At 43.1% G+C, this 20,830-nt stretch overlaps 1 protein-coding gene and 1 pseudogene across 1 annotated transcript in view; one reads left to right on the top strand and one right to left on the bottom strand.

Annotated features, from left to right (window-relative positions):
• The window catches only part of LOC127193191 (disks large-associated protein 4-like), a 31,600-nt pseudogene extending 13,763 nt beyond the window's left edge, over positions 1-17,837 (bottom strand).
• The window catches only part of Spidr (scaffold protein involved in DNA repair), a 333,822-nt gene that overhangs the window by 267,118 nt on the left and 45,874 nt on the right, over positions 1-20,830 (top strand). The gene's annotated exons all lie outside the window — the stretch shown is intronic.

Here is a 20,830-nt window from a genome sequence, read left to right as displayed (position 1 = left end):
ATAAATCTAGCATGACATGTAGGATGAGGGCAAAGGCCATCATCACTGAGGATATGGACATCATAATCAGACTGCAAGCATGGTATCAGCAGTGGAGACACCCATCCTTGCTAAGTGTAATAATTGTTGCTTACTACATTAACAAATCAAAGATGAAAAACAATCATTTAATTAATACAGAAAATGCATTTGATGATATCTAAGAGAGAGAGACACCTGAAAAAAACAAAGGTTTTCACTTATTTTTAATTTTTTTATTTTCCCCCTTTTATTAAACATAGATTCTTTTCCCATGCAGTATAATCTGAATATAGTTTCCCTCCTCCTGCTCCTCCTCACTTCCTTTCCCATCCAGATCTACTCTCTCTGGCTTACATTAGAAAAGGGGCAGATTTCTAGGAGGTAACAAAACATAGCAAATTAGAATATCATACAATAAAACAAGCCAACAGAAAACCAAAAGAACCTCAAGAGAAGGCACTCACTCATTTTCACATATAAGAGTACTATAGGGGGCTGGAGAGATGGCTCAAGAGGTTAAGAGCACTCACTGACTGCTCTTCCTTAGGTCCTGAGTTCAATTCCCAGCTACCACATGGTGGCTCACAACCATCTATGATGTGATCTGATGCCATCTTCTGGCCTGCAGGTGCACATGCAGGAAGAGCACTGTATACATAATAAGTAAATAAATAAATAAATCTTTAAAAAAAAAAAAAGAGTACTATAAAATTACAAAATCGAAAGCTGTAGTTCATATTCAGGGACCTGATACAGACCTGCGTCGGTGCCATGCATGCTGTCTCAGTGTCGGTGAGTTCATATGGACTTCGTTCAGCTGTTTTAGAGGGCCATGTTCTGTGTCTTCCAACTCCTCTGTCTCACGCACTCCTTGTGCCTCCCTTCCACAGGCTTCCCTGGGCTCTGATTGGAAAAATTTGATGGAGGTGTCTTGTTTAGAGTTGTATGCTACAAGGGGTGTGTGTGTGTGTGTGTGTGTGTGTGTGTGTGTGTGTGTGTGTGTGTGTACATGCGCGCCTGCATATGTCTTGCTGTGTCGGGGTCGCTGCATTTGTTCCCATCTGCTGCAGGAGGAAGCCTTTCTTTTCTTTTTCTTTTTTTTAAAATACATTTATTTATTACACATGTATAAAACAAACTACATACAGCAGGGAGAACCCTATGACAATCATGAGTTCTATAAATGTTACATTCATCGTGGTTTGGCCACTTGCATTTGTCCAGCTTGAAGCAAACGTCCCTTTTGTCTTGTTGGGTCTAAATTTCTGAATGAAATTCAATATCTATCCTATCTCAACTAATAATTTCTTTATCTTGATCTAAAATGATCTTATCCCCTAACCAACTAAACTTGATTGTAAAACTATACCATCTGGCCTTCAATGGCCCTCAGAGACTTGAGAAGGAATAAAACCTAAATTCCTGAGTGAACCAGCAGTGTGGGTTAGCAGCTTCCAAAATGTACAAATTGACTTAGACGGTTTACTGCCTGACCAGTCACCCAACACTATAACGTTGGAGCCTCATCTTCAGCTTTCTGGCTCATATCTCTGCCAGACTTATTCACAGGGCAGGAGGAACTATTGAGGACTTGTTTACCCTGTCTTAGCAGAGTGTGGCCATCAACTCTGCCTGCATCTAAGCTGCCCATCTTTAGGCAGAATTCTGTTTGTGGCAGGAACGAGGACATTTTGCCCAGTAGCTGGTTTGCCACATTTGAAGCCATTTCCTTAAGGAGGCTCTTGCTCATCATCTTCTTTGAGGTCAGCTGGGTGTTGTGAGGAATTAATTTAGGATTATAAAAACAACTTTAAATGCCATATTCTGTGTGTCTCTGAGGCTTTTGAAGACCTTATTCAACGATTTTACCTCATATATCGATAAAGTCATATCTATCTGTTAGACTTAGGATATATATTCTTGTGCTGAAATCTGACAATTATTTGACATGCTCATGTTTTGTATCAGTATACTAAATTCTGTAGCAATGACTTAAACATAACCTTCATTATGAGTAACAATTAAGGCCTTGAGTTAAGTAGTAGGTTCAATCATCTAGCTTTTGTTCTATCCTCCCTCCATGTTCCTAAATCTCCCTTTCTTTTAGCTCCTATCTCCTTACCTATGTATGCAAGATAAAGGAAAAGAGAGACATTCCTGAGTTTTACCTTGTTTTTTTTTCTCTGTATAAGACCAAAAAGTAAGCATTTGTAGACCAAGAGAGCAAACAGAAACCTCCCTGACCCCCTTAGAAGGAATGGACATCGGTCTCTTAAGGTTTCTTCAGGCTGAATTGGGACAAATAATACCTTAGAAAGGGTCCAAAAAGATTGGAGAAAATGGTTAAGCAAGCCAGGGATTGCATTTGTGGTCCAGTTTCTAAATGTTGAGAGATTCCAGGTTTAGTAGGAGATTAAAATGGTGGTCCAAATTGGATCAGAATTTTTCTACAATGGTGTCTTGGAAGCTGTCTGAATCTGATGGGTAAAGAGGAAGCCTTTCTGCTGAGGGGTGAACAAGGCACCAATCTCTGATCATGGAGTTGGATAGGTGTGGTCCCCATAGACTCGTGTGTGAATGCATGGCCATAGGGAGTGGCATTATTAGGAGGTGTGGCTGTGTTGGAGGAAGTGTGTTGCTGTGGAGACAAGCATTAAAGTCATATATGTTTGAGCTACTCCCTGTGTGACACAGTCTCCTGCTGCCTGTGGATCAAGACGTAGAAAGTTCAGCTCCTTCTCTGACGCTGTGTCTGCCTGGACACTGCCGTGCTTCCCACCACGGTGATAGTGGACTAAACCTCTAAAAACTGTAAAATTAAATGTTTTCCTTTATAAGGGTTTTCATGAGCCCGGCATGGTGGCATACACCTGTAATCCCAGCACTCGGGAGGCAGAGGCAGGCAGATCGCTGTGAGTTCAAGGCCAGCCTAGTTTACAAAGCAAGTCCAGGACAGCCAAGACTATACACAGAAAAACACAAGCAAACAAAGAGTTGTTGTGGTCATGGTGTCTCTTCACAGCAATGGAAACCCTAACTAAAACAATGAGTGTCTCAGAATGAGTATATCATTTGGAGTATATATCATTAGGAGTCCCTTTATTGTTTTTTGGGTTTTTTATTTTATCTTGGGTCTCTGAGCTATCTCAGCTCTGGTTCTTGGTCACCCAACCCATGTCAGCTATGGCTCCATTCGGTGGAGTAGGCCTTACGTCACGTCAGACACAGTTGGATACTCCTATTAGGTTCATGCTGTCATTGCCCTAATGTGGTTTTCCACAGAACAGACTGAAAAAACTCAAAGGTTTTGTGGTTGAGCTGGTGTTTACTTTTCTTTTTTGGTAGCCTGCAGTGTACCTTGCTGTGGCATAGACACTAGAACGTGGGTGAAGGTTCTGTGCAGGCTCCAGCTCAGTCTTTCCATGAACAATGAGTAGTTTGCCTACGGCCATGGGGCCTTGCTGTCAGTTTGTGGATAACAACAGCCTGGGTTGAAAAACAAATTTTTTTTTTAAGTAGGAATCTCACGATAGATGTATTTCTAGCTTTTTCAGCGCCTCCACACTGATTTCCACAGTGGCTACCAGTTTGCACTCCTACAAGCAGGGAATGTTCCCTTTTCCCTACATCCATGCTAGCATCTGTCTCCTTAATTTCTTTCTTTCTTATTTTTTTTTTAAATCCTGACAGTTCTGCCATGGGTGGGGGTGTGAAATCACAAAGTGGTTTTAAAATGCATTTCCCTGGTGTTTTGTTTTAAAAAATTTTTGAAATATGCTTCTATACATATTTTTCTGTTGTGATAAAAATTCTGTAGCCAAAAAGCAGCTTAGGAATAAAAGGGTTAATACAGGAATAGAGACCTTCATAGTGTGGGAGCCATGGCAACATGTAGGTAAGTATGGTGGCAAAATCCGTATACTGTCCGATCATATATTCATCTACACACAGAAAGCAGTTAGGCAGAAAGTCAAATGGTGACACCTCCTCTAACTAGGCTCCATCTCCTCAAGTTTCCAGATCCTCTCAGACAGTGGCCCCACTGGGACTAAGTGCTTAAATAAATGAGACATTTCTCATTCAAACTGTAGTTGTCTACTGGAACCTAATGATGAAATCCTATTGGTGAAGACAGAAAATTCAAGCTGAAGGTGAGCCAGGAGCTTCCTCCCTGCTCGGTAGCTTTCCCAGCTTTATTTGGCGTGATGGAGAAGACTCTTCCATCATCTTTCCCACTGCTGGACCTCTGATACTACAGAACCAACCCGCTGGGGAAATGTGCTGGGATAGTAGTGCCGCTGGCATAATGGCAGCATGGCCATTCGGGGGTAGTCAAGCTCTTGTCTTTGGATTTGAGGTCCATTCTAAGAGAGGACATTCACATTTAATATGTGAAATCTAATATTTAAAAAAACAAAACAAAACCTCAGAGCAAGGGAGATCATACTTGGGAGGGCGGGGGCTACTGCTTTACCACATGAACATGTTGTAAACTGTCTTCTAAATATTTGTTTTAGACCCATAGAGTAATGGTTTCAATGTTAGTCAGAGAAGCTTCTTTTTGCAGTAGGCGTTGGTTAGTGCAGAAACTCATACCTGATCAAAGTACTGAGAATAAGTAAATGCTGGTTGTTCGTTCTTAAACAGGCTGTCCATATTAACTGACTCTCCACCCCCAGAGAAAGGGAGGAGGACTGTAAAGGCCAGACCACAGGGAAGAATGCTATTGTGCTAGTCAGTTTTAGGTCAGCTTGACACAAGGCATTAGGGAAGACGGACTCTCAACACAGTTTGCCTGTAGACAAGCTTGTAGGGCGTTTTCTTAATCAGTGATTGATGTGAGAGGGCCCAGCCTATTGGGTGTGTTGCCACCGCTGGGCAAGTGGTCTTGGAGCATAAAAAGAAGGGTGAGCAAGCCAGGGACCAGTGTTCTCCCAAGCCTCTGCAGCAGCTCCTCCCCCGGTTCCTGCCTTGACTGTCCTCATTGACTACAAGCTGTGTGACCAAACAAACCCTTTCATTCGAAAGTTGCTTTGGGTCACTGTTCTTAGCACAGCAATAGCATCAGACCCTAAGACAACCATAAAGTGCTGTCTTCTGGGCATGGCATAACCACTGTTCTCAGCAACTCCCACCAGCTGTGGGTTACGTGAGCAAAATGGAGCCTAGCAACAGTCCAGCAGGGATAAAGGAGGGGTGCATGAGGACCCTGGCTGAGAAGCCCTGGGCAGCTAATGGCTGCTAAGGGAAGAAGAGTAACTCTTCTTAGGTGGTGTAGCCAAGGCAAGTTAACCATACTCCAGCAAAAGCCCCAACCTGTGCTCATGAAACAGCTTTGCTTAAACTCAGTAAGTTATTTAAACAAAAAATAAACACACATATGACACATGCTATAACCTAGTACTTGGGATAGAGGTAGGAGATGAAGAATTCTAGGTTATCCTCAGACACAATTCAAGGCCAGCCTAGGCTACATGTGATCCTCTTGTCCATAGCTCTCATCTTTTGGGTTTTTTTATTTTTTATTTTTATGACAGGGTTTCTCTGTGTAGCCTTGCCTGCCCTGGACTCACTCTGTAGACCAGGCTGGCCTTGAACTCACAGAGATTGACCTGCCTCTGCCTCCCAAGGGCTGAGAGTAAAGGCGTGCACCACTTTTGCACACCATAGCTCCCATCTTAAAGAGAGTAACAGACAGTTTGTTCTACTAGAACCATTATGAGTTACCATGGCCAGGAACACAGATGTAGGTTACACCAAATTCAGCATCCCCATGCTGAAGCAGTTTCACGGAGTTTTTATAGTTTTATGGAACAGAAAAAGCCATAAATCAAGGCAAGTTTAAAATACACTGGTTGCAGGTGAGGGAGGGGAGGGAATGGGAACACGGCGCTGGAGAGATATCTCAGTGGTTAAGAGCACTGCCTGCTCTTCTAGAGGCCCTGAGTTCAATTCCCATCAACTACATGGTGGCTCACAGCCATCTGTAATATGATCTGATGCCCTCTTCTGCAGATAAAGTACTCGTAACAATAAATAAATAAGTAAATAAATAAACAAACAAATAAATCTTTTAAAAAATACGTTGGTGGGTAGACCAGAGAGGTGGCTATAAAAGGGTAGGTGGGGGTCCCAAGATGTGGCTGATGGCACTCGCAGCTCTTGGGGTGGGAAAGCCAGTGTCTGTTAAGTTAATAGCTTCTAACAATTTTGATAAGTGTGTTACTCAGGTGCAGAGGGGAGGAGGAGGAGCGGCGGCGTCCTAGAAGGCCACTAGGCCACGATGGCCAGCTTCTGTGCATGTGAAACCCTAGTCCCCCATGCGCTGAGATGCCAGTCAGAACCTGCAGGGCACAGGCTCCCTCCGGGAGGATTTTGATCACAGTCAGACACAGCTTGTTTTGCTTTCTTATAAAGCAAAACACACAGAATTTTAAGTGAAGAAACAAAGCTGACATGGTGAGATGATTCCATAGTCACAGACAAGGAAAACTAGAGAGGGTGACAGGTTGTAGAAATTCAATACACAGTTTAACTTTTGTTTGTTGTTTATCAGCAATATCTAGCAAAAAAATTATCATTTAATACAGCAAGTAAATCCATAGACAATCCAGCAGTTGACCTAAGGTAACATGTGCAAGAATGTTTTAGAAAAAAATCATTTTTAAGCTTTGGTATCAAATATGCCCACCAAAGAAAGATCTGCGTGCTGTACCATTTGCTGAACCCAGCCATGTGCTGTGTGGGTCACTTTAATACTTGTCACAGCTCTCTGCATTAGCTTCTGTTATTTCCATGTTAAATTGCATAAAATGAAGCTCATATAGTAACTGATTTTTGCAACGTCCTAAATCTCTGACAGGATGCTGCTTTGCTGGGAAGCCGTTTAGGTTCCATTCAGAAATTCAAGAAAAACAAGTGGATATAGAATTTTTCTTCAGAGATCTGCACCAGCATATCCTGTCCCCCACCTTTTTTTTTTTTTTTTTTTTTTTTTTTGAGATAGTGTTTTACCAGGCAGTCATGACAAGCAGATGGAATTCACTGTGCTCCTGTAAGCTAACTGGCTTTGTGGAAACCCACTTCAGACATGAGCCAGCATGTCCCTACGTGACAGCTGTGTGAGTAGAACAGTGGGGAGCTTATCACCAGGCAGCGTGAACCAAGGGGAAAGAGCAGTCCTCAGGGCAGTGGCCCACAGCAGGAGGAAGCTGGAGGCAGGAGCTGTGGAGCAGTGCTGCTTACCTGCTTGCTCTCCCTGGACCACCTACCCTGGGGCAAAATAACACGAGTAGTCTCCAGCTCCTTGGCGCTATTTGAGATACAGTCCACAGTCAAGCAACCAGGAAAGTCTATTAGTTTCCCACCCTCTCCAGTCCTAGTACAACCAAAAAAGAACTTTATAATATTTTGGTTGTTGTTGTTGTTTTTTTGGTTGGTTGGTTTTGGGGAATTTTGTTTGTTTTTGTTGTGTTGTTGCTGTTTGGTTTTGGTTTTGGTTTTCTCTAGACAGGGTTTTTTAGTGTCACCGGCTGTCCTTGAACTCACTTTGTAGACCGATCTGGCCTTGAACTCACAGGAATCCACCAGCCTCTGCTCCCGAGTGCTGGGATTTAAGACACGCATCCACCACCACCCACTTCCATGGAGATTTTTTTCTGCTAACGTTTTAAACAGTAACTTTAGTAGGGCTTAGTGCTGTCACTAGCAGAGGGTCGCTTTGACTCTCTGTTCTGAAGAAATACAGCCTGGTCCTGGGCCTGCCCCACCCCCTTCCCTGTGCCTCTGCTTACCTCTTTAAAGGAAACAGAGAAACTGGATGAGGAGGTAGCTGGGCAGTGAGGAGGCATGTAAGCTGGCTTGTGGCAGAAAGAGAACGTCAGCTCCATAGAGAAGTGTATGTGTCCATTCTTGCTCTCACAGAGGAGCTGAAAGCAACAGAGGAGGAGCAGAGAAAGCATGATTGGATTGTAAATGAAAAACTAGATCTAATCCAGATCTCTGTGTCCATCTCATGGGGCCAACGTGTCTGAGCACCTTGGGCAGGTGGGGCTTATAGGTTGACTTTGACTCTCAGAAATCTGCAAGAAGAGCTCCTGAATTCAGACAGTATTTAAGAAGGAAAGATCCTCATGCACAGTTACAATATTAAAACTTAAAATTATGTATAAACTTAAATATTATATAATATATCTAATACACACAGAGAGACACATACAATGGGGCGAGTGAGGTGGCTCGGTGGGTTAAAAAGCCTTGCTGTTTAAACTTAATGGCCTGAGTTTAATTCCCAGACCCCATAAAGGTGAAAGGAGAGAAACAACTTGCACCAAGTTTCCTCTGCCCTCACATGCACTGTAGTACATGTGTGCGAGGTCTTGTGACAGGATGATTGGCACTGGCCTGAGTATAGTCACTGACTGATGTCGCTGTCTCAAGAGGGCTCCAGGGAGCTGTTGTAGGACTGGACAGTGGGGTGCAGCAGCTAAGGAAGCCTTGGTAACTGCAGAGGTTTATGTAGAATTTGTGAAAACAACATAGAAAACTAATTTAAATAAATAGAAAGGCTGAAGATATAGCTAGTGGCAAGAGATAGCAGGTACAACACCCTAGGTTCAATTCCTATTAGTACAAAAAAATAAAAATAAATTCATTAGGAAAAGCAGTTTCATTATATGGAATACTGTCATTTTCCTAACAATAAGTTCTCATTTATTTTAAAATAGATCATAGTATTTTCTACTTCTAGTTTCCTGTTTGATTTATGAATTCAAAAGTAGTTATAGTTTCCAAAAGCAGTTGAGCATTGTAGCTGATACCTGTGAATCCTAAGTCTTGGGAGGGAGACAGAGGAGGATCTTGAATTCAATCCCACATGTGCTCTATGGGGACAGATGTGTATATGTGTGTCTGTGTGTATAGTAATATATATTACTATAATATATAATAAATATAAATAATAAGCATATTATTCAAAGCTAACCATGGTGATGTACACCTGTACTTTGGTGGAGACAGGAGGATCAGGATTTCATTGATTACACTATGAGTTTCAGACCAAAATGGGCAAAGACCCTTACTTAGAGGGGCTGGCAAGATAGCTCAGTAGGTAACACAAGCCTAGTGACCTGTGTTCAACCCGGAACAGCAACTCGAGATGACATCACAAAGTTGTCCTCTGACCTCCACACTTAGACCATAGCAGGATTGCTCCTTCACACACACACACACACACACACACACAGAAAGAGACACAGAGAGAGAGAGAGAGAGACACACACAGAGAGAGACACACACACACAGAGAGGAGGCGGGATTTGAATCTAACTTCATTTGCCCTTATGCATCATTATGAAGGTGACTGCAGTGGAGTTTCAGGGTCTTCTTGATTCTTCTTCCTTAGAAAATAGATCTGCTTCTCTTTACAGGTCCTGCCTGCTGGTGCAGGATGCCTGCGGGGTGTTCGGGGAGGTGTACTTGGACAGCACCCTCTGGAAGAACAGAGAGCTAGAAGGGAGGTCCTGCCACATGTCAGGAATGAACGTTCTACAGAAGGCTACGAGAGAAAGGTGAGAACACGCTAGACAGTCACCCACTTTGAATAACGACAAATAAAAAATAAACTTTTATGCTTTTATCTCAAATGTTTATTTTAAGGCAATAAGCCAGGACTTCCCCATGCTTAGACTATAAAGTACAACTGGCAGTTGAATGACCATACAGTGTCCCCACAGAAACATAATAGGCAATCAAAATAATTAGACACCTTTCTGATTAATATGTTATTGAAATTAAAAAAAAATGGATAAAATTAGTATGTCTTTTGGCTACATGTATGCTCAATGAAATGTCTTCTAGTAAAAGTTAATTGTTGTTAACATTTATATTTGTTCCACAAATATACTATTATCTAAGTGCTTAGTTTTTAGGCCCCTCATCTCAGGGATTCATTTCTAGAAATTAACACATTTTGGTAATTTTATGTTTGCCTCTCTGGATACTACTTGAAGCTAGGATAGCTTAAGGATACAAAGTGTGCAGAAATAACTATTGGTTTTACCTGTTGTGTAAGCAGAAGCCTACCACAGAGGGAAGCCTTCTGTCAGCCCAGCTCTTCCCCCCCGGGCCTACCTCACCAGATACCCAGAGCTTTCAGTGTCTTGGAACTAGCTGATGAAAACCATTTAAGTCATAATAAAGTGATATAGAAAAACAAAACAAAGATTTTTAAATGTTGTATGTATGTTTACTTCTTGTCCTTGTAACTGAAGATTGGTTTTCTAAACTATGACTGTCAAAAAAAAAATCTGCATGTACATAAAGTCTAACTTAATGAAAAGAAATTTTATAAGATTTGAACAAACTTTTTTTTCCCCTTTGAGACAGAGTCTTACTATGTAGCCCTGGCTGACTTAGAACTCTAAAACTCACAAAGATCTACCTGCCTCTTCTTTGTGCATGTTGAAATAAGCAAAACGTGTAAGTTGTCAAGTACTAATGCTTTTTCTGAGTGTGATGTGTAGCCCTGTAATAGCAGCAATTATGAGGTAGAGATGGGGAGATGAGAAGTTCAAGGCCATCATCAGTTACGTAGTTAGTTTGAGGCCAGCCTGGGCTACATAAAATCCTATCTCTAAAAGATATCAAATAGCATTGCAGGCTTGTTCTGTGCTGTGTCGTGGCGCCTCGCCTGAGCGGTGTGGAAAGTGGGATGGAGTGGTGCATAGGCCTGACCAAACAGTGGTTTCTTGCTTCACCAGTAATCATTTTTATCTGTAAATTAGAAGAAATAAGCAACACAGCTTTTGTTTAAGTGTTTTTCATTTATTATCTGACAAGCGTGTAAATGTTTACACTGTGTCTGGATCGTATCCTCCCCACACCTCCACCCCTGCCCTCAGATGTTCCCAACACTTCACCTTCCTGTCCTGTCGGCTCCTGTCCCACCTCTTGTTAAATAACCACTGACTCCGGTTAGTGCTGCAGTGCCGACCGATCTTGTTCAAGTCTGTGCAGAGGCCTGCAGCTGCCATAAGTTCAGAAGTTTCCAGAAGACAGCATTTCACAGCACTCCTCCCTGTTCCCCAGCTCTCGCACTCTCCCTGCCCCCTCCTCCCTGCGTGTTGGTGGCCTGATATCAAAGTCATTAGAAATGAGCACTAAGCAGTTACTTACTCTCAGCACTTTGACCAGTTACTCGTGTCTACCTTAATTCTTTCTGCCCATGCAGCAGTTATCAGGAAGGACGTAAATGTTGCTAGGCACTTTGACAGCACATCTGCTTAGCAAAATGAAAGCAGTGCAATCCCTGGCAAGTCTGCAGTGCCTGCCATGGATTTTTTCTGTGGAGTATGCCACAAATCCTACCAGAATATGGCTGTTGTCTTAGTTGGGGTTATTACCGCTGTGGTGCAACACCAGATCCAAAAGAGCGGGTGTGAGGAAAGGGTTTCTACTCCCAGTTCTGTGTAACTGTCTATCATCAGTAGCCGTGATAGGCAGAGCTCCTGCAGAGGTCATGGGGGGTCGGCTTACTGGCTGCTCAGAACTCAAACAGCCCAGGGATAGCCTGGAACTCGAATCACAGATGGTTGGGAATTGCCAGGTGGGTACTGAGAATCGAACCCCAGTCCTCGCAAAAGTAACAAGTGCTCTTAACTACTGAGCCAACTCCCCAATCCTGGAAGCATTTTCTTAATTGAGGCTCCATCTCCGGAGACTTAGTCTGTGTCAAACTGACATAAAATATCCAGCATACTTGGTTACCTTTGTAAGACCTGTGCCACTGTTTCACCAATGGGCATATCTAGAAAGAACATTTTTAATAGAAGTATGCAAGGATATAATTAAGTACCATAATAAATAATGGGGGCTCAGACATGTTGCTACTCCTTCATGTTGATATTTATTTAACTATAGTAACACCTGAGTTTCTAGTATCTGCTGGTAACCTGTTAAAAGTCTGTAACATTCTGAATCATTTGTTTATAGCATCTTTGCTTTGCATAATGACCAGCCAGTGTGGCCGCTAAGTCATGAACACGCACAAGCATTTCTCCTCATAGTTCCCGTCAGCCCTTCTGTAACAACCTTCAGGTGGCTGGCAGCTCTCCCTGGGAGTTTATGTACCTGGAAGGACTATATTCCATAAATAGATCTGCTGTAGGATAAATTCAGAGCCGCTATAAGACATCCTCTCTGTTGTAAGTATGTGTCTTGCTGACAAACACCTTCTTTTGTGTACTCTGTACGTAATGGAGTTGTGTACTTTTGTGGTAGAAGTGAACGTTTGCTCACATATGTTTGGAAAGCATATGTAGACATAAGACAACCCCTCCTACTAAAGCTGATCCTCACTTCAGTCCTTATTAGAATATTTCTTTTTTTTTCACCTGTCTCTTTTTATAATTTATTCAGGTTACATCTCAATTGCTGGTCTCCTCCATTCCTCCCTCCCTCCCTCTTTCACCCTATTCTCTTCCCTAGGTCTATGACAAGGGGGACTTCTTCCCCCACTATATGGTCATAGCCCTATCAAGTTTCATCTTGCTAACCTTCCTATTCTTTCTCTGAGTGCTACCAGGCCTCCCCACCAAGGGGTAGTGGTCAAATATGGGGCACCAGAGTTCATGTCAGAGTCATTCCCTGCTCTCCACACGACTGTGGAGAATGTGCTGTCCCTTGGCTAGATCTGTGTAAGGGCTCCATATTGTTACATGTATTGTCCTAGGTTGGTACAGTAGTTTGAGCAGACCCCCCTGGGTCCAGATCTGCCCGTCATGAGTGTTCTTCTTGTAGATTTCTAGGACCCTCTGGGTCCTTCTGTTTCCCCATTCTCCCATACTTCTCTCACTAGAGTCCCAATAGGAGGTCCTCCCAATCTCCTGGCAAGTGCAGTCTTTCGTGGGACATGCCTTTTGGGCTAGTGCCCAATTATAAGTGAGTATATACCATGTGAGTCTTTCTGCTCTGGTTAAACTCACTCAGTATGAATCATTTCTAGTTGCATCCATTTGCCCACAAATTTCAGGATTTCCTTGTTTTAATAGCTGAGTAGTATTCCATAGTGTAAACGTACCACAGTTTCTTTATCCATTCTTCGACTGACGGACATTTAGGTTGTTTCCAGTTCTGGCTATTACGAATAAGGCTGCTATGAACATGGTTGAGCATATGTCCTTGTTGTGTGGTAGAGCATCTTCTGGGTATATTCTGAGGAGTGGACTACCTGGGTCTTGAGGCAGCCCTATTCCCAGTATTCTGAGAAAGCGCCCAGATTGATTTCCAAAGTGGTTGTACAAGTTTGCACTCCCACGAGCAATGAAGGAGTGTTAAACACTTTCCAACTCTGAAGATTGCGTGGATAGGGTCAAATATCTACATTAGACTCTCCCAGCAAGGCTGCGCCTTCACACTTGAGCAGCTAGCCTGCCCATGGTGGACTAGAGAGTTGCTCAGGCTAGAGGCTGGGAACACACTGTGGAACTCCTGATGCAGATAGACATAGCCAGGCCTGGGACCAGGCATCTGTATCTATGTGGAATTGATGTTCTTCCACATCATGCCATACATGTACTTGATACTTAATCTAGTTCTTGTGTGTTACTCTGGGAGCCTCCTTGCTGTCTTCAGCATGTCAGAGGAAGTATGCTGCCCACAGCAAGTGCCCCAGTGATCCATGATTCATCTGCAGGTTAACTTCCCAAGGCCCCGAGTGTTCTCTGTCTCATCCCACCTTACCAAAAGCTGTTTGAATCCTTTCCATACTTAACTTACTGGCAAATATTTGACGCTTTTAGAAGTTAGGACTCATTCTTTATTTTATGCATTTCACTTTACTTCGGCATGCAGCCATCCAAATAAATATTTGGAGTATCTTTTTGTCCTTTTGGAAGCTGTGTTTCTTCAAAACAAATTACTAAATGCTTTTGGAATTTTGGATGTTATAATTGCCTACTAGTGACATCATCCACTGTGGGGCATCCACCCATTGCCCAGAAAACGAGGTAGTGTGGCTTTTTATGCCCCTTTTGTATTTTTTAGCAACTTTCCTCAACTTTAACAAAATCCACTACTTGTAAATCTTAACAAAATATGACTATTTCCAAAAATGTAGGTCAAAGTAATTATGTGTAAAGTAATTATGATATATAGGAAACAACTGTGAGCTTATTTGTTTATTTTTTGGTTTCTTTTCAAGTTGGGAGATACTTGTATGGTTAAGCTAAGACATACTGGTCTTTCAGATATACCCTAGCAGATTTCATGTGAGGACTGTTCTAGTGACAGAACAGCTGTCGTCCCTCATTGCCACAGAGCCATCCCAGCAGGCAGATAGGCTGCCACACTTCCATAAGGAGCACTGTGTGGCCACTGCCTCAGTCCAGAAGGTTTGCAGAGAGACAACTAGCACAGTTTCCTGACTCTTTCTTATTTAAGTGTCTATGTTCATTGGTAGCCTCCTTTTGAGATTAGAAAATTGTGCCGTACTGGATGCACCCTTGGGAGATGTGCTCACTGGCTGCAGCCCTGCCTTGGGAGGTGTGCTCACTGGCTGCAGCCCTGCCTTGGGAGGTGTGCTCACTGGCTGCCTTGGGAGGTGTGCTCACTGGCTGCAGCCCTGGCTTTGCTTCCCTGGCACAATGCCAGCTGCTCTTGGTCCAGGGGTCTTTCCCAGAGCTCAGCCTCTGGCTTTCATTCTCCTGAATGACCTGTGCATCAGTTTAGCAAGCCAACAAGCAGAGCTCACATTACGTTGATCTTCTTTATCACTATTAACTCTTAATGTTAAATTGCAGAAATGTTGAAGAAAGGGGGAGGAAATGGAGAGCCTCTGACATAGTGATTGTCAGGCTAGCCAGAGCTAGAGAGCAAGACCCTGCCTCAAACCAAAATTCTGCTAGTTCTTTTATTTGTATTTATTAAATACTTATTAAAACAACTTATTAAAAACAAAGGCCACTAATCTCTTCATTTAAAATAAATTATTGACTTACAGATGCCGTTTTATGAAGAACTCTTGCAGAACATTTACTTAGTTATATAGAGCTTTGTCTCACTTCTCAGAGTGACAAAGGAAGCACGATCCTGTCTTTAACCTTGAGTTGCATCCCTTTGAACAGAAAACAGGCTAGGCAAAGCATGGGAGCAGCGGATGAGTCAGGTGACTAGGGAAGTCCTAGCTGCTTGGTCGAGCGCTTTCATGAAAAATGTAAAATGAGTGCCACAAGCAGAACTGCTGGCCTGAGTTCAATTCCTTGGTCCACATAGTGAAAGAAGGCAGCCAACTCCCAAATACTGTCCTCCAGACATGCGCACTAGTACACACAAGCATACACCTAGTAAGTGAATAAATATAATAAAAACCCATAAGTGGAAATAAAGACTTTATTCACGTTGTTGAATCACAAAGAAAATACTTTTCAGATTGGTAATAGTGTTTTGTAATTGGCAATGGTCGTTTCTGTGGCCACACACAAAAAATTAAGAGATATAGACTAAAGGAAATGTAAGAGGGTTTGCTGAAAACATATTCAGGACCATCGTTGGGTTCATAGAACCCACATAAGGGTAGAAAGTAGTCATGGCCTCTGTGCACACAACATAGCATGGGCACATGTGTGTGTGCCTACATGTACACAGTAGCACAAAAGATAATTCATTCATTTACTCAATACATATTATTGAGTGCATCTTAGTGCTGTGCCCCTGGCTAGGTGCTGGGGAGCTGAGCAGTGTGCAGTGTCAGACTCAGGGTTCATTCCAAACTATATCAAGCTATAAAGTCAATTAGTAAGTAAGGCCTTATGGACTAGTATGATATCGATGGTTATCTGTCTGTCTGCTTGTTGGATGGATTTTGGTTGGCTGCTTGGCATTTTGAGAGAGTTTCATGTAAGCCAGGCTCTGGCCTGGAACTCACAGTGTAAGAGAGGATGACCTTGAATTCCTGACCATCCAACTTTAACCTCCTATGTGCCATTTCTATATTAATAGTTTTAAATGCTACTTATTATTCTTATTTTAGTGATAATGTTGGGAATGGAGAGATGGCTCAGCAATTAGGAACACTAGCTGTTTCATCAAAGGATCTGAGTTCAGTTTCCAGCATACATGTCAAGCTGCTCAAACTGCCTTTAATTCCAAAGCCATTGGTTTTCTCACTCTCTTGTTCCTTCTGTGGCCACCCTCAAATGTGCACATACAAAGAGGATATATATCACACAGACACACCACATATATACACACATACCCAGACACACACACACATACACACACACACACACGAATAAAAATTAAAATTATTTCTGTTAAAATAATTTTATTTTATACTTATTTATATATAAAATTTATACATAAAATGTTTAATCTTATATTTAATTCATTTTTATTTTATTTCAATGTTTTATTCAATTTTTATTCAATATTTTATATTCAGTATTTAAATATTTTATTCAATATTTATTTACTGTAGTAATTATAATTTACTATTACACATTACTTTTATTTAGCTTTTATCTCTCTTAAAGTAAATATCAGTGTTTTTGTCTCAGATGATAGAATGGTAGGTCATCTGCTTAGCATGTACAAGATCTCAGTGCCCAGGACTGTAGTAAATAAATACATATAAACTAGTTTGGGTGGCTCACAGCAATGGGGAGACTGAGGTAAAAGGACCACTGATTTCGAAGCTAGCCTGGGCTATAGGATGAGTTCCAGGTGAGCCTGGGCTAAAGTAACCCCACTTGTAAAAACAAACTTACAGTGATTCGCGTTTGACAGATATATTAGAAATAGACAGCTATTGTTTACCTAAGCACTTAAAATTAGAGGTTGTGTGAGCACCTCTGTGTGGTGGCTCAGTACTGTTGATCAATCTCCATATCTGTTCTCATGATGTAAAGCTGACACTCTGCCCATTCAGTGACTCTACCCACCTTGCCCCCATTTCTGCCTGGGAACCACCATTCTGTTTTCTCTGGTGCAGTTTGGCTGTTCAAGGCACTGTGTAATGAAGACTTTTGTAGTGTCTCATGTAGCGGGAGGAGAGAAACACCTTCAAGTGTGTCTTGGCATGTGTGCACATGTGTGGGTGCGCGCGTGCAGACACACACACACACACACACACACACACACACACACACACACACGGAACCCATATGTAGGTATCTTTTTACACATCTGGGGCTCAGTGGTAGAGCACTTGCCTAGCATGCAAGAAGTCCTAGGTTTGATCCTCAGCACTGGGTTTTTCTATTATATGGGGGGCTTTAGGGGGGCTCCTCGAAGCTGGGCATGATCCCAACCTGCTGTGGAAGCAAGAGCACCAGTGAACTCAAGGCCAGCCTCAGGTACAAGAGACCCTGTCTCAAAAGCAAGACTACAAAAATACAGCTTTTTTACTATATTATACAACTAGAAAGTGGAAAACTGAGTTAAAGCTGCTTTCAAATCACTCCAAGAAAAGTCTGCTTCTATTGCTTTAGCTGTGACTTTATATTTTAGGATTTTATACAAGAAATATGATTGCATCCGCCCAGCCTCTTCCCGTACATCCTCCCAACATGTCCCTGTTTCTAACTGTGTTCTTTTATTTCCCGATCACGATCACTCACAATGTCTAGTTAATGCGTAAGTTTGGAACTATCCATTGGAGCTCAGGAAACCATCTAATGGGAACGCCCTTAAAAAAAAAAAACTTCGTCATGCAGCAGCGTCTCAGTAAGGGCTGGGGAGCACCTCCCACGTCTGTGCTGAGATCTCGCTGCCTTGGTCTTGTGCAGGTAGCTGTTGCTGCGCAGGAGTGCAGTCGCCATGTCGTACCCAGAAGCAGCGTTTCGCAGGCCTCCCCCAGCTCTAGCGTTCCGTATCCCTTCTCCTTGGAGATGTTTCCTGGACCGTGCTGCTGCAGCCCAGGGCACAGCCTGAGTGCAGTGGAAAGTGTTGTAGAGAAGCCTAGGCCATAAGTAAGCTAGCGTTCTTTTTCTCTATCTGATGGAAAGAGATGAACTTTAAGAGTCTTTTTCAGGAATCTGAGCTTTAGCCTGGGCACCAGGAGCAGGTGAGCAGAGAATAAGTCCTGGTTATGTAGGTCTAGACGTACAGCTTAATGGTAGATCATTGCACAACAAAATACCTGGGTTCTGTGTCTAGCCAAAAAAGAAAAAGAATTATGTTGAGTGCAATTACTTGGTAAAGGTGCATTATTATTTTCCTCTTCATTATTTAATACATGAAACAAAATTTTGAGTCAGGCATGGTGGCATATGTCTATAATCGTCAGCATTCGGGAGGCTGGGTAGTTTTTAAAGATGATTTTCATGGAATACTAAGCACCACTTGTAGCATGAGAAGAGAACAAAAATGGTGTGCACTTTCAGAAAGCCACGTATGCAGGTGGGAAGGAGGAGAGCCTGGTCAAATAAAACAGACATGCAAAAGAATTTGGCCTTTACAAAGTTATACAGCTTCTTAATTTTATGCCCCAACTCCTTTTTCTTTACTTTGCTTGTCTTTCCTTGTACTTTTTTATTTTTTGTTTTTGTTTTTTCTTCTATCAGTCTCACTGAATAGACAAGTTTATGATCCTGTGGCCTCAGCCTCCTTGACACTGAACTAGAAGCATGCGCCATCACAGCTGGTCTCAGGTGTGTGTATGCGCCACCACAGCTGCTCTCAGGTGTGTGCATGCGCCACCACAGCTGCTCTCAGATGTGTGCATGCACCACCACAGCTGGTCTCAGGTATGTGCATATGCCACCACAGCTGGTCTCAGGTGTGTGCATGCACCACCACGGCTGGTCTCAGGTATGTGCATGCACCACCACAGCTGGTCTCAGGTATGTGCATGCACCACCACAGCTGGTCTCAGGTATGTGCATGTGCCACCACAGCTGGTCTTGGGTGTGTGCATGCATCACCACAGCTGGTCTCAGGTGTGTGCATGCACCACCACAGCTGGTCTCAGGTGTGCATGCACCACCACAGTTGGTCTCAGGTGTGCATGCACCACCACATCTGCTCTCAGGTGTGTGCATGCGCCACCACAGCTGCTCTCAGATGTGTGCATGTACCACCACAGCTGGTCTCAGGTGTGCATGCACCACCACAGCTGGTCTCGGGTATGTGCATGTGCCACCACAGCTGGTCTCAGGTGTGTGCATGCACCACCACAGCTGGTCTCAGGTATGTGCATGTGCCACCACAGCTGGTCTTGGGTGTGTACTTCACTCTTCTCCCTGCTACTTTCCATCTTCCTTTTCTTCAGTTAATTTTAGCTTGTAAAGTATCTTCCTGAAATTCGGTGGACTACCTTTGGGAAATGTTTTGTAATTCTGCCCATCTATAAGGTATTCCTAGAACATTCTGGAAGCAGAAGCCTGACCTGGTGCCCTTGGGAAGGCACTGCCCTGGTAATTACAGGGCTGCACTCACACATGTTGTGTTGAGCTCAAAGGCAAGCAGGTGGTCCATTTTGAGCACAGGTCCACAAGAGTTGTCCTTGCTGCCATCATCAACTCATGCTGTTACTGAAATACTAGTTTATAGTGTTTACTCCATACTTTTGCATTACAGTAGGTCATTATAGTAAAGGATATAAACATAAAATTCCTTATCCATCATGGCAGCTTGCTCAGAAAGCAGGAATCCAAAGTAAAATGCTATATCATTCTCATAGTCTCAATAGTATGACTCTCATATAGCGTCTGTTCTCTGAGGGGCTTTGTTACAGAGCTACCTGGTTCCAGCTGCTACCATGTCGCCCAACAATGTGTGTGGCAGACTTGGGGGGCAGCTAGTGTGCCAACACTTACCTGTCTTGATTTAGGAAAAGGAAGAATACACATTCCCAACAAAGTGTTAGGAGTCCCCACATTGACCTGGCACAGTGGCACACCCCTGTAACCCCAGCACTCAGGGAGGCAGGAGCAGGCAGATCTCTGTGAGTTCAAGGCCAGCCTGATCAACAAAGTGAGTCCAGGACAGCCAGGGCTACACAGAGTAACCCTGCCTTGAGGGAAAAAAAGAACCCCAACATTCTCTTTCTAATGCTTCCTTGTTGTTTTCCTCCCCTCTGGTAAAGGCAGCAGCATTGTGGCTTTATTGCAGAGTTCCCACCTTAGCTTCCTGGAAGCTTTGAGGATAGTGTGGGCAGGGACTGGCAGGAAGGGCGCACAGGTGATGTGTGGCATAAGCCTGTGCTTCCGGTAGTGAGACTCTCTCACACAGGAGAGCGCGAGGGAAGGGGCACAGCACTAAAGAGCGCTGGCTGCTCTTGCAGAGGACTTGGGTTCCATTCCCAGCACCCACATGGAGTCTTATAACCTCCTCTAACTCCAGTTCTAGGGAACCCAGTGCCCACCTCTGACTCCTTTAGGCACAACGAATGTGCACACGTGTGCATACATGCATGCAAGCAAGACATTCATACACATAAAATCAGAATCTTATTTAAAGAGAGAGAGAATATTTGTAACAAAATCATTTAAGTAGAGCTGAAGAAGACCTAATGGAAGAACTGTTTCAATTGCAGGCTCAAGGTATCCTTTCTAGAAAATCCTGTTGTAAGTTCATGATCTTTTCTTTTTTTACTTGCAAGGTAAGGGCTCTCCTACTGACTTAACTCTATCCACTGACACTATTTAAAACAGCAGCTTGAGCCAGGTGTGGTAGCACACATCTTTAATCCCAGCACTCGGGAGGCAAAGGCAGGTGGATCACTGTGAGTTCCAAGTGAGCCTGGTATACAAAAAAAAAAAATCGAGTCCAGGACAGCCAGGACTGTTACACAAAGAAACCCTCTCTCAAA

Source organism: Acomys russatus, chromosome 8 (assembly GCF_903995435.1).
Source record: "Acomys russatus chromosome 8, mAcoRus1.1, whole genome shotgun sequence".
NCBI classification, from domain to species: Eukaryota; Metazoa; Chordata; class Mammalia; order Rodentia; family Muridae; genus Acomys; species Acomys russatus.
Note: the sequence above shows the minus strand (reverse complement) of the source record. Positions and strands in the feature narration are given on the sequence as shown.